Below are 14710 nucleotides of genomic sequence, written 5' to 3' on the forward strand. Positions count from 1 at the left end.
TAACATGTAGGTGGCCTCTTTCAGCCTCCAAGTTTTATTTCTAAACTGTGAGCCTTCACCAACGCACCGTTACACTTAATCCATAAAAACCCAGATTCTGTTGATGCTCCAGCTCTGAAAGTGCTCCACATACAAAAGGACTCAATGTGGACACAGTGTTTGAGGTTTCAGGATAAGTATGGATCATTTTTAGCACATTTTTTCACCATGTTGATGTTTTTTTAGTCCATATATTTGACACGATAAAAAAAAGGTATGTCATGTTATGTTGAAGCCTTTCTTACACTCACACTGAGGTAGGCCCAGCTTTAAACTCAGGAGGTTGGTAGAGTGGCAGATCCAGACTTCCTCTACTGGGGTACCAACTTCTGCAGGGGTGGCATCAAGTATGCGCACCCACAGATACTCATAGACATTAATAAAGATGATTTTTGTTCCCTTTCTGACTCCTAAAGTAACAAATGTTGCATTCCTTTTATTTTTACTGGAAATGCACACATCTTCAAACCTTAATTCTTTAATGAGAGAAAGAAAAGATTTGTTCAAAGTAACTGTTTCAATTTCTAATAAAAGAACGTGCTGAAGGGAAATGAAATGCAAAGAAAGCTATAAGATGTATGGAAGAGGGCTGAAAATAAAAATGTTTGTAGGGCAGAGGAGCAAAGAAAAGTTTATAAAAGGTGTCTATTTTTTTTTTTTAATCCTGAGAGAAAAGTCAGAATTTAGACTTTTTTGAGATCAAAGAGACTTGAAGAATTCTGAGATTAAAGACAAAACTCTGACTTCAATCTCAGAAATCTGAGAAAATAGTCAGAATTCTGAAATCAAAATCAGAGTTCGGTCTTTACTCTCAGAATTCTAGAAGTCTGAGATCAAAGTCAGAATTCTCAGAGTGCTAGAATTTTCACTTTAATCTCTGAGAATTCTGTCTTTGAAATCATAGTTCTAGAATTCTGTCTTTGATCTCATAGTTCTAGAATTCTGACTTTGGTCTCAAAGTTCTAGAATTCTGACTTTGATCTCAGAGTTCTAGAATTCTGACTTTGGTCTCAGAGTTCTGGAATTCTGAGAAATCTGACTTTAATCTCTGATAATTCTGAGAAAATAGTCAGAATTCTGAGAACAAAATCAGGGTTCTGTCTTTAATCTCAAAATTCCAGAATTCTGAGATCAAAGACAGAATTATCAGATTTCTAGAATTTTGACTTAAATCTCTGAGAATTCTGACTTTGATCTGAGGGTTCTAGAATTCTGACTTTGAGTTCTGACTTTAATCTCAGAATTCTAGAACTGTGATATCAAAATTAATAATCATCAGAGTTTGACAATTTTGACTTTAATCTCTGAGAATTCTGACTTTGATCTCAGAGTTCTAGAATTCTGACTTTGATCTCAGAGTTCTAGAATTCTGACTTTGATCTCGGAGTTCTAGAATTCTGACTTTGATCTCAGAATTATTCTTGAACTCTGAGAATTCTGACTTTGATCTCAGAGTTATTCTTGAACTCTGAGAATTCTAACTTTAATCTCAGAGTTCTAGAACTCTGAGATCAAAGTCAGAATTCTCAGAGTGCTAGAATTTTCACTTTAATCTCTGAGAATTCTGTCTTTGATCTCAGAGTTCTAGAATTCTGTCTTTGATCTCAGAGTTCTAGAATTCTGACTTTGGTCTCAGAGTTCAAGAATTCTGACTTTGGTCTCAGAGTTCTAGAATTCTGACTTTGGTCTCAGAGTTCAAGAATTCTGACTTTGGTCTCAGAGTTCTGGAATTCTGTCTTTGATCTCAGAGTTCTAGAATTCTGACTTTGATCTCAGAGTTCTAGAATTCTGACTTTGGTCTCAGAGTTCTAGAATTCTGACTTTGGTCTCAGAGTTCTGGAATTCTGAGAATTCTGACTTTAATCTCTGAGAATTCTGAGAAAAAAGTCAGAATTCTGAGAACAAAATCAGGGTTCTGTCTTTAATCTCAAAATTCCAGAACTCTGAGATCAAAGACAGAGTTATCAGATTTCTAGAATTTTGACTTAAATCTCTGAGAATTCTGACTTTGCTCTGAGGGTTCTAGAATTCTGACTTTGAGTTCTGACTTTAATCTCAGAATTCTAGAACTGTGATATCAAAATTAATAATCATCAGAGTTTGACAATTTGACTTTAATCTCTGAGAATTCTGACTTTGATCTCAGAGCTCTAGAATTCTGACTTTGATCTCGGAGTTCTAGAATTCTCACTTTGATCTCAGAGTTATTCTAGAACTCTGAGGATTCGAACTTTAATCTCAGAATTCTAGAACTCTGAAATGAAAATCTGATTTCTGACTTTAATCTGTGGCCTTAATCCTCTTCCGTGTAGCTGACTGTAACACGAGCCCAGTCTCTGTCAAGGCTAATGGCCAATCATAGTTAAGGATTTTGGGATAGCATATCAGTTTCCAAAGGGGGCCACCCTTCTGGATGTGGCCCTAACTTGGTTGCCCATAAAGACTTTAAACTACAAGTACTAGCATCCGTCCCTGAGAGCTCTTCAGAGTAGTTCATCAAACAACTTTGGCGATGTGTTGAAGGTAAAAAGGACAAAACTTGAGAAACTAAGTTCTGGATATGTATCAGTATGTAAGGAGAACCTTGCATTTCCCTCCCAAGCACTCACACTCAACATGTTTCATTCTCTCTTTCAAAACTCTCCCTCAACTTTTGATTTGTTTCTATTTCTGCACATCAGAAATGAAAGCTTACAGTCGGAGTCTCAGCGTTGGTTCTCCTCAGACAGCCAGCTGCTTTCTGTTGATTTCATTTTCACTGCTCAGCATTTGAAAAAAACCTCATAAAGCTTTTGGCCTTAAATAAAAATGTTCCAAATCAATCCAGTCGAAGCTGTCAGATTCATTATTTAGCCTTTTTGGTTGGTGTCAAATCTAACCTGACACATTCTCTCTAAATATGAGTGATGAGTTGTTTGTGCAGTGTGAGTAATCTCTCCCTTCACAGAGCTCTGACTGGACTCTGCAGTCACCCTGAGGTCACACTGGTGTGTGTAAAAAAAACCACGCCGCTGTAGTGGATTCTCAGCGCCGTGCTATTATTTACAAGATGCCTTCTCAACGTCATAACGTGTGAGCATCACCCGGTTTGCTCGTCATCTGATTCCCATAGACTAGTGGCGACTAACAGGCATGATAAAAGCCCCGCTCCCGCTGACAGCGCGGAGGGAGAGAGAGAGGGAGAGAAGGAGAGAGAGAGGGAGAGAGAGAGGGAGAGAAGGAGAGAGAGAGGGAGAGAGAAAGAGAGAGACAGAGAGAGAGAGAGAGTGAAAGTGAGTGTCGGGAAAGAGGTGGGTGGGTTGGTGGAGAGCTGGTGGGGAGGGGGTGGTGCTGATGCTGCTGCTGGTGGTGGACAAGCCTGCCTGTGATTTGCGCTATTGAAGGGGACTACAAGATGCCAGAGATGACAGCGCCCCCCTACACACACACACACACACACACACCATCACTCAGTGGTAATGAGGACGGATGGACAGAGGGTGACGGCTGCAGACTCTCGCTCCTCTCTCTTCTTGTTTCTTAGCACTGCATACCCCTGCTCTTCTTCTTCTTCTCCTGCTGCTGCATGCTCATGCAGCTTTCTCAGGCTCTCTCCCTGTGACTGTGAGTGGGTGGTTGTGTGTGTGTGTGTGTGTATATATATGTGTGTGTGCTGCTGAGGGGAGTCGTGCTGAGGCCCTGATGCGCAGCATTGTCATTCAGGGAGCGTTCACACAGGCAACCCCCGCAGGAAGCCCTGGCGCCTCCCCCTTGAAACGAAGTCCCCCCCTCACCCCCACCCTTACCACCTCCTCTCCTCTCCTCGCCGCTTCCTCCTCCTCCTCCCTCCCTCCTGCTCTGTTCTCTGATCTCACTCAGCAGGCCAAAGCTACAGTGTGTCTGAGAGGTGGAGGAGAAGAGAGAGAGAGAGAGAGAGAGAGAGAGAGACGACACTGCAGGATCAAGACCAGTTCACGTTTAACTTCATGATGTGAAGTTAAACTTTAAGCACTTATGACTGCTCCAAAAAAATTTGACTTCCAGTGGAGTAACTCATCAGAAAAAGACACTCATAGAGGGAATAAAGTCTCATTTTGTTGAACAGACCTCGTAAATGAATTGCTTATCGTCTGTTTTTCCTCTAATCGATGAGGATTCATAAGATTTAAGTCTACAAAAGACATCTCCTGATCCTTTTTTGTCTGAAGTGCAGCTGATTGCCAGGTCGCTGGTGCCAGCAGCTTGTTTTCTGAGGCTGATTGCTGCAGCTGCACTTTGAGAAACGGCAGTTTTACTTTCCCACCCTCGTGGCAGAGAGTGTGAGTGAATAAAACAGGGGATCGAAGTGAGTAAAACGATGAAGGAGAACTTCAAAAGAAACAATATGTTCAGTATACCTGACGATTTAAAACAGAGGAGCATGAGATAATCACCTCACAGGTGTGACAAGCTGCAGACTGGGTGTTGATTCTCAGTGGGATCAGCTGAACTAACACTTCCATATCATACTTCTTTTTTTTTGATATGCATGAAGCAAAAAAGTCTCTAATTTATGCAGCCTTATACGTCTTATATGATCTATTCCAGCTTCTCCTAAAGTAGCACCCCTGCTGATGCTGAGTCTTAAACATGCAAACCATTCAGATAAGAGTTTAAAGATCCAGTGAGGAGTTTTTAACAGGATATGAAACAGGATGAGATTAATACATGGTGATCATCTGCATAGAGATTGACTATTTCTATATACACTACCAGTCAAAAGTTTGGAAACACCTTCTCATTCAAGGCTTTGTATTTATTTTAATTATTGTAAACACTGCAGATTAATACTGAAGACATTAGAACAAAAAAGCCCAAAAATATACCTTTAAAATTGCATAATATATAAATGTAAAACATGCTCAAGCAAATGAGCATAAATGAGATTGAAATATCTGATGCTATGGTATATAATGAAGAACATACTTGTGCTGTTTAGGTCAATTTTACTAAACAATGATGTATATCAGGATCAAAAAATCCTCCAGAGGGGGCGCCGTTGGCCTAGCAGTCTGAGCCCTCGCCCCATATACAGAGGCGATAGCCCTCGTCGCAGAGGTCGCAGGTTCGATTCCAGCCTTGACCATGTAATGCATGTCTTCCCCCACTCTCTACTCCCCACATTTCCTGTCTCTCTTCAGCTGTAATAATAAAAATCCTCCAGAGGGGGCGCCGTTGGCCCCATATACACAGGCTATAGCCCTCGTCCCAGAGGTCGCAGGTTCGATTCCAGCCCTGACCATGTAATGCATGTCTTCCCCCACTCTCTACTCCCCACATTTCCTGTCTCTCTTCAGCTGTAAAAATAAAAATCCTCCAGAGGGGGCGCCGTTGGCCCCATATACACAGGCTATAGCCCTCGTCCCAGAGGTCGCAGGTTCGATTCCAGCCTTGACCATGTAATGCATGTCTTCCCCCACTCTCTACTCCCAACATTTCCTGTCTCTCTTCAGCTGTAAAAATAAAAATCCTCCAGAGGCAAGGCACATATAGTTTATGTAAATATATATGTTTTGGGGCACAGCCTCTCCATCTGGGGTTGCATGCTGACGCCACGTAAACATGTAGATCTTGATGTCGACAAAAAGGTTAAAGTGCATCACAAAGAAGACAGGGATAAACATTCCCCACAGAAGATGAATGAAGAAAACTGCATCTAAAGTACTTCAGCTGTTCAGCTCTGACTACAAAAGGTAGAGAGAGACTCCCTGCTGATGCCGAGGAAGGTGTTTGATATCCAACAGACACCAGTTTGAACATTGACCTCTGTGTCTGCTTAGACTGCAGCAGATCTGGGCTCAAATACAGCTTTGCACAGGTTTGTTTTGATAGTGGCTTTGATGCACCGCTCTCTCTCTCTCTTTTTTTTTTTTGTAATTGCACGACACATTTTAGGAATTGGCATCACATCAACAAAAAAAAAAAAAAAAAAGGTCTTCACATCAGAGGTTTTTGGCATGCAGCGGGCTTCTGGCTCTGAGGCTGGAGCTGGATCTGAAAACTCAGGAGCTAGTTTCTAAAGGTGTTGTGAGAAATTAAGACCACCATTCATAAAACAACTTGTCTTAAAGGTGACATATCATGCAAAATGGACTTTTTAATGGTTCTCTACCTGAAATATGTGTCCCTGGCATGTCTACAAACCCCCCGAGAATGAAAAAAATCCATTCTGCTCCTGTTCTGATTTCTCCACCTTTCTGTAAATGTGTGTGAAACGAGCCGTTTCAGACTTCCGTGTTTTTGTTACGTAACAACAATATCCGGTCTGTCACGGAGTCAGAGGTAGGACCTTGTTCAGCCCATAGACTGTATAAAATAATACTGAATCCCTCCTCTGTTTTTCATTACCTGCACACATGTGCTAACAAGGAGCTTAGGAGGGAGGCATGCTAGTTGTAGGCTGTCTTAATAAACACAAAGGTCGGTTTGACTCCCCACGTCTGCAGATTTGAAGATCTAGTGGATGATTTTTATTCATCATGGATAAGTGCTAGCGCTAGATAGCATAGCTACATAGCTACATGTCGTAGCTGCAGCTGTGTACCAAGACACACGTCGACATACTGACAAATAAAACAACAAGAAACACTAAATCTGTGACCAATCCTTCAGAAAGGTCCCGCTGCCTTTCTGGCAGAGGTCGGTTTTACTCCCCACGTCTGCAGATTTGAAGATCTAGTGGATGATTTTTATTTGTCATGGATAAGTGCTAGCGCTAGTTAGCATAGCTACATGTTCATAGCTGTAGCTGTGTACCAAGACACACGTCGACATACTGACAAATAAAACAACAAGAAACACTAAATCTGTGACCAATGGTTCAGAAAGGTCCTGCTACAGGCGCCTCTCCATCAGAATCAGATTCTGGATCAGATTCAGAGGGTTGAAGTAACGTGATCTCTGAGCAGCCGTGTATATTCAGCCAACATGTAAACATTAGATCAACGTGCTGGAGAGCCGAGGCACATCCACTTCCTGAGGGGGCGTGGTCAGAGAGGAAAACAGAGTGTTCTGAGGAGGGACTGAAGAAGAGGACTTTTCAGGCAGACCAAAATCTGATTTCAAAGTGTTTTTTTGAGCATAAACTTTAAAGACATGTTTTGGGGACCTCTTAGACCAATATATATTGATGAAAAAAGCGTGATATGTCACCTTTAAGCTTTACATTTTATCATTACAGAGGAAGAACTGACACTTCTGCTTTAAGTTACATCCTCCACATTCATTCTTTATGTTAGAAAATAAAGGGAACTTTCCACAACCTTTCGACCTCCCCATCTTCTCCTCTCGGTCGTACACAGCTGGGGGGTTTAAGGGAGTCGAGTTAACCTCTAATGAATGTGGGAGAATATTATGGTTGATGTGCCGGGTAGCCTCCAGGTGTGAATGTATGTGAGAGCACGAGACAGGCTGGAATAAAAATATACACAGCCTGCATCATCAGCACGGCCCTGCCCTGGATACACAGGGTTTGAAAAATGAAGGAACTTTTCTGGGAAGCTGAAGTGACACGACTGCACCGAATGAACTCCTTCACACAATCGCAGCTCAGAGCTCTCGTTGTCTTCTACTTCAGATTAGACTACTTTAGATTAGGAGTCTGAGTTAGATTAGTGAGGCGGTTTGATGATCATGTTCTAATCTTTTGAGTTTTACAGTAAAGCCATATTTAGGAACTAAACTACAGCTCTGACTAATCCACTCCTTCTCCCTTTTTAGACGAAGCTAAACCTTTGAGTCAGATATTTTCTCTCACCTACAGGAACACCAACCACAACCTCACTGGAATGATACTCTAATGTTTGTTACTGTGAAAGATAGACCGAATAAAACATGAACACAGTCTCAGTGATGTCACTCATTGGTTTATGGAGAGGGGTTGCTGGGATCCAAAGATCGCCATAATTGCTATATACCCAGCTGTGTTAAATACTTGATCCTGATTGGTCGAAACCTCATAAAATCTGTGGTTAATTCTCAACAGGGACGACCAAATCACACGACATACAAAAAAAACAATCTGCTTGAAAGGGTTTGTCACTGTGCTTCTCTGCCTGTTGACACTGTGGTAAAATGTTAAAATTGAATGGAATGTAACAGAAAAGAATGGAACGAAATGAAATAGAACAAAGCAGAAAATAATGATCTATTCCATTCTGTCCTGTTCTGTTCTTTGATCTATTCCGGAATGGAATGGAATGATCAGAGGAAAACAGAACAGAATGAAATGGAATAGATCAAAGCAGAACAGAAAAAATAATAGAATGTAATGGAACAGAATAGATCAAAGCAGAAAAGAATGATCTTTTCCATTCCATTCTATTCTACTCTATTCTGTTTTGATCTATTCCGGAATAGAATGGAATGATCAGAGGAAAACAGAACGGAATGGAACAGAATAGATCAAAGCAGAACAGAACAGATTGAAATGGAATGGAACTGAATAAAACAGAACAGATTGGAATGAAATGGATCAAAGCAGAAAAGAATGATCTATTCCATTCCATTCTATTCTACTCTATTCTGTTTTGATCTATTCCTATCCATTCCATGCTTTGGATTAGAATGGAACGGAATAGACCAAAGCAGAACAGACTAGATCAAAGCAGAATAGAATGAATCTGAATGGAATGGAATGGATCAAAGCAGAACAGAACAGATTGGAATGGAATGGAACGGAATAAAACAGAACAGAATGGAATGAAATGGATCAAAGCAGAAAAGAATAGAATGTAATGGAATAGAATAGATCAAAGCAGAAAAGAATGATTTTCCATTCCATTCTATTCTACTCTATTCTGTTTTGATCTATTCCGGAATAGAATGGAATGATCAGAGGAAAACAGAACGGAATGGAACAGAATAGATCAAAGCAGAACAGATTGTAATGGAATGGAATGGAACTGAATAAAACAGAACAGATTGGAATGAAATGGATCAAAGCAGAAAAGAATGATCTATTCCATTCCATTCTATTCTACTCTAGTCTGTTTTGATCTATTCCTATCCATTCCATGCTTTGGATTACAATGGAACGGAATAGACCAAAGCAGAACAGACTAGATCAAAGCAGAATAGAATGAATCTGAATGGAATGGATCAAAGCAGAACAGAACAGATTGGAATGGAATGGAACTGAATAAAACAGAACTGAATGGAATGAAATGGATCAAAGCAGAAAAAAATAGAATGTAATGGAACAGAATAGATCAAAGCTGAAAAGAATGATGTATTCCATTTCATACCATTCTATTCTACTCTATTCTGTTTTGATCTATTCCTATCCATTCCATTCCATGCTTTGTACTGGAATGGAACAGAATAGATGAACGCTGAAAAAATGGAACAGAACAGAATAGATCAAAGCTGAACAGAATGAATCTGAATGGAATAGATCACAGCAGAAAAAGAATAGAATGGCATGGAAGGGTATAGATCCATGTAGAAAGAACAGAATGGAACAGAACAAAATAGATCAAAGCAGAAAAGAGTAGAATGGAATGGAATGGAATGGAATAGATCAATGACGAACATAACAGATTGGATCGTAAGGCTTCTGATTGGTCAAAACCCCATCACAATGGTGATTAGATCTCAACATCAAAAGTGATGCCTGAGACAACCTGATCTCACACGTCTTAATAAATCAGTCCCCTGAAGAGAGCCTGTCTCATCCCCTCCTCTGCCTGTTGACACTGTGGTAAGAAACATCAGTGTGGTCTCAGGCTGGTTTTGAGAGTGTGGAAATAATGACAGTTAGCGGGCACAGATGTGAGAGCAGCCTGAGGAGGTAATGGACCCCAACCACCTCTGAGTGATGCATGTGCAGTGAGCGTTATGCAGAATTGAATCCTGACAAAGTAAGCAAGACCTCAATTCTAACATTGTAAGTGCATTGTTAGATATAGATGGTTATTTTTAAGTTTATTTAGGAACAAATTGATGACGTCATGTCCCCTGATGAATCATAGACTGTGAGGCGAACATAACCAGAGTTAATTCAGCCGTTAGTATGTGGACTTTACGCTTTAAGTTATCATATTTGGAGAAGAAAGAGGGGCGGGGTTTGGCAGAGGAACTTGTCACACACAGTTAAATGACAGGACCAAGGTTTTCTAATCACTTTACAAAGTTGCAACACTGTCCAATGATTGGGTTGGAACTGTAGCATTGACTATCTGAGAACACATCAAATCTGGCTCTATATGGAGAAGACTGCCAGCACAAGACACATGTGGACCCAATACAAACAGACATGCATGCATAATGCCCACATCCTACATTTAACTGGACTCAGTCTGTTAAAAAATAACAATAATTCATGCATCATTTAGCCATGTGATGCTGACTTGATCTTGAGAGCTTGTGTCTGCAGATTAAACTCAGGAAAGACAGCTTTCAGGGCTCATAATCATTATGTAAAATGTGTATATGTGTGTGTGTGTGTGTGCGTGTGTGTGTGAGAGAGAGTGAATAGCAGCAGTGGCGGTGTGCGGTGTGTTTTATGCAGACAGGCACAAAGATATAGCGAGCTGATGTAGCGTCCAAGCTAATTAGAGGATTGCTCTTTTTTTGGCTCCTTCTCACGCCGACTCAACCTGTATTAATTGATTGGCTGGTTAATGGAAGTGGAGAGGAGGAGGAGGCGGAGGAGGAGGAGGAGGAGGAGGAGGAGGAGGAAGACAAGGAGTGTGCTGGTCTCAGCTAATGGGCCTGACTCTGGTGTGTGGAGTAAGCATTCTAGTCAAGGAATCAGCACTGTGAGACGGACAGAAAGAGAGAGAGAGAAGCACTGAGGAAAGGAAAGAGAGAGGAGATATACTGAGAAATAGATACAGTGAGTCTGTCTGTAATATCACTTCCAACTATAGGGGAAGGCTACAACACTGATGGAGCAACAACCCTGGACAGCAGAGTGATTGATCATAAAACATCAGTAACAGGAGAGGTCAAAGGATCGTGTAGGCTGTACGAAACCATGACCAGCACAGCAGCTACCCCAAGTGAGGCCACTTAGAGCGCCCTCTAGTGGCTGGCTGCATCAAAACATTTATGTTTACAGTTTTAAAATAATAGTCCCAGTGATTCCATGTCAGTTAGCATTAGAGGTGGTGATAAGATTTCATCAATGTCAATGCCATTGTAGATTCTGCTTATCAATCCAATTCCTCATCAGTTCTCCTAACGATTCCTGAGTATTTTTTTGAGGGGAAAGAAGTAGTTCTACACAGTCTTCAACACCAAAAGGAACCATTTCATTTTTTACAAAATGATGTCTGCACAAGACTGAATATGAACATATTCAACTTGAACATACTGAATAGGTTGACCTCATTCTCGGCCAGGTGAGTCCGAACGTGGCCCCTGGAGCCTGGATGAAAAGACTTTGAATTTGGAACGGAAAAACGCTTTTCCTCCGGGGGTCATTGCGGAGGTATTTTACCTGCTCTTGGTGCCTCATTTTTGGCCGCGTGACTCCAGACATGGCCCCTGGGGCCTGGATGAAAAGACTTTGAATTTGGAGAGGAAAAACGCTTTTCCTCTGGGTAAAACACCTCCGCGATGACCCCCCGTTCTTGGTGCCTCATTTTCGGTCTCATGAGTCCGAACGTGGCCCCTGGAGCCTGGAGGAAAATACTTTGAATGTGGAGAGGAAAAACGCTTTTCCTCCAGGGGTCATCGTGGAGGAATTTTACCCGCTTTCGGTGCCTCATTTTCTGCCGTGTGACTCCGAACGTGGCCCCTGAAGCCTGGATGAAAAGACTTTGAATGTGGAGAGCAAAAACGCTTTTCCTCCGGGTGGGGGTCATCCCGGAGGAATTTTACCCATTCTTGGTGCCTCATTTTCGGTCGCATGAGTCTGGATGTGGCCCCTCGAGCCTGGATGAAAAGACTTTGAATGTGGAGAGGAAAAATGCTTTTCCTCTGGGTAAAATGCCTCTGCGATGACCCCCCATACTTGGTGCCTCATTTTCGGTCATGTGAGTCCTGACGTGGCCCTACGAGCCTGGATGAAAAGACTTTGAATTTGGAGAGGAAAAACGCTTTTCTTCCGGGGGGTCATCGTGGAGGTATTTTACCCACTTTCGGTGCCTCATTCTCGGTCGCGTGAGTCCTAACATGGCCCCTGGAGCCTGGATGAAAAGACTTTGAATGTGGAGAGGAAAAAAGCTTTTCCTCTGGGTAAAACGCCTCCGCGATGACCCCCCGTTCTTGGTGCCTCATTTTCGGTCATGTGAGTCCAGACGTGGCCCTACGAGCCTGGATGAAAAGACTTTGAATTTGGAGAGGAAAAACGCTTTTCTTCCGGGGGGTCATCGTGGAGGTATTTTACCTGCTTTCGGTGCCTCATTGTCGGTCGAGTGACACCGAATGTGGCCCCTGGAGCCTGGAGGAAAAGACTTTGAATTTGGAGAGGAAAAATGCTTTTCCTCCGGGGGTCATCACAGAGGTATTTTACCTGCTCTTGGTGCCTCCATTTCGGCCACGTGAGTCCAGACGTGACCCCTGGAGTCTGGATGAAAAGACTTCGAATTTGGAGAGGAAAAACTCTTTTGCTCTGGGGGTCATCGCGGTAGATATTTTACCCGCTGTCGGTGCCTCATTTTCGTCCGCGTGAGTCCAGACGTGACCCCTGGAGCCTGGATGAAAAGACTTTGAATGTGGAGAGGAAAAACGCTTTTGCTCTGGGGGTCATCGCGGTAGATATTTTACCCGCTCTTGGTGCCTCATTTTTGTCCGCGTGAGGCCAGACGTGGCCCCTGGAGCCTGAGGGAAAGCATCCCAAATCCAAAAGGGGTGAGGTAGGCGGGGGTTCGCCTCCCCGACGCGAACATATTCACATTGAACCCTTCTCCACTTCGGCCCGACGTGAACCCCAAGCTTCCAATGCCGTGTCAACAAACGCTTGAGCATATTTGAGGTATTTTCAACTTTACATGAGATGACAGCGTTGCACTGATTGCACAGCATTGTTCTCATCTCTTTTACTAAAATGGAGCCACACTTTAGACCGCTTCTTCCTCTCCATGTTTCTTTTCTGGTGTTGAAGGAGTTCTGCTTCACAGAGTGTGTGACGTAATGCAACGTACCGCGACGTGACAGTCGTGCTGGGAAATGAATCGTTAAGAAGAATGGATAACATTTGAGCTGTACAATTCTGATGGAATTGATCAATTGGAACCGGTTCTAAGTCGGATCCGGTTTTCGATTCCCACCCCTAGACATGATGTGTGATCAGTTTGACTCTGGCGTTACTCATGTTAGTGAAAGTTAATAACCATTGTCAAGGGGTTTTGACAAATCAGAATCAAGTATCTTACACAACAAGAAGATCAGGAGGACAGCCGAGTTATATTGGTGGGTTAAATGTGTGTTTTGCATTCCCCACAGAATCCATGCAGCCCGAGTGTAAGAGCTTGACCAAACACAGAACCAGACACAGGAAATGACCCGACAAGTGTGTGTCATTAAAGCTTCTATTCCCCAGGAGGCTGCCTGCTGTTCTGCTCATTTGGCAGAGCTGAAGATGAAATTTGTTCTTCAATTAAATCAATGTTAATATGCATATTGTAGTGCTGGTGCTCTCATTTGTAACAAAAACATAAATAAGCAAACATCAACTCAGGAAGTCATCAAACCTCGGACCCTCACTGACGTCTATGAAGCAGCGTTTGACAACAACAATGATTTCTTTGACTGTCTCTTAAAAAAAGAGGAGTATTATGTGATATCTCCGTCTCTCTGTGTCTCAGACCGGACAGCACCAGAGAGTCAGATCAGTCTGATTGAAGCTGCTTAATTCAATCTGGACGCTGAGCTGACCCACTTTGGTTATCTAACTTCAGCCATGTACCTTTTCATCATCCCTCCTTCCTCCTCTCTCCTGCCCTCCTCATCACCTTTCCTGTTACAGAACATCTACAGTGCGTCATGCTGGACTGACTTCCTCTGGCTTTTTCTCCATCTCTGCAGCCGAGCTCTCTCCTCTCCTCTCCTCTCCTCTCCTCATAAACTTTCTTTAAAAAATTAACCTATTGAACCTTCCATTCCTCCCCCTCTGACAGAGCTGGTTTTAAGCGAGAAAAGGAAGCATCAGGGGGGAAAAGAAGTGGACCTCAGCGTCATCCTGACTGTGCTTTTTAATCACTCAGAGCATTGGGAGTCATAATTCACTCACTGGCTGTCAGAAGCAGCAGTTCCCACTCCACAACCTCTTTAAATGACTAATCATGATGTTTCTCCTCTTGCACATTATCTAAAAGAAACAGAAACAGTGGGAGGAAGTTTTTAGGAAGACTGACGGCAGACTTTCTGACTCTCTTTGCTCTTCTCTACCTTGTGTTTTGTTCCTTTGTGTTTCCTCTAATAAGGTAAATACCGCCTGCAGTGAAAGCGTAAAGCAAACGGAGCGTATTCCTCCGTCCTCTTTGGGTTGATTCTCCTGTAAATTTAACATTTATCCAGCTGGATGGTTATCACAGCCCCTCGGTGGGTATTAGACATCCTGAGACATATGGGCTTGACGTGCTTCACTTGCCTTTCCGTTGGCCGTCCCTCAGACTCTGGCGGGCTGCCACATAATGAGCTGCTCTGAAACGAGCATTCTGGGTTTCTCCTGGAGGTTTTGGGATCTTGGATCGGCCTGTGAGGG

Source organism: Notolabrus celidotus, chromosome 7 (genome assembly GCF_009762535.1).
Source record: "Notolabrus celidotus isolate fNotCel1 chromosome 7, fNotCel1.pri, whole genome shotgun sequence".
Classification (NCBI taxonomy): Eukaryota; Metazoa; Chordata; class Actinopteri; order Labriformes; family Labridae; genus Notolabrus; species Notolabrus celidotus.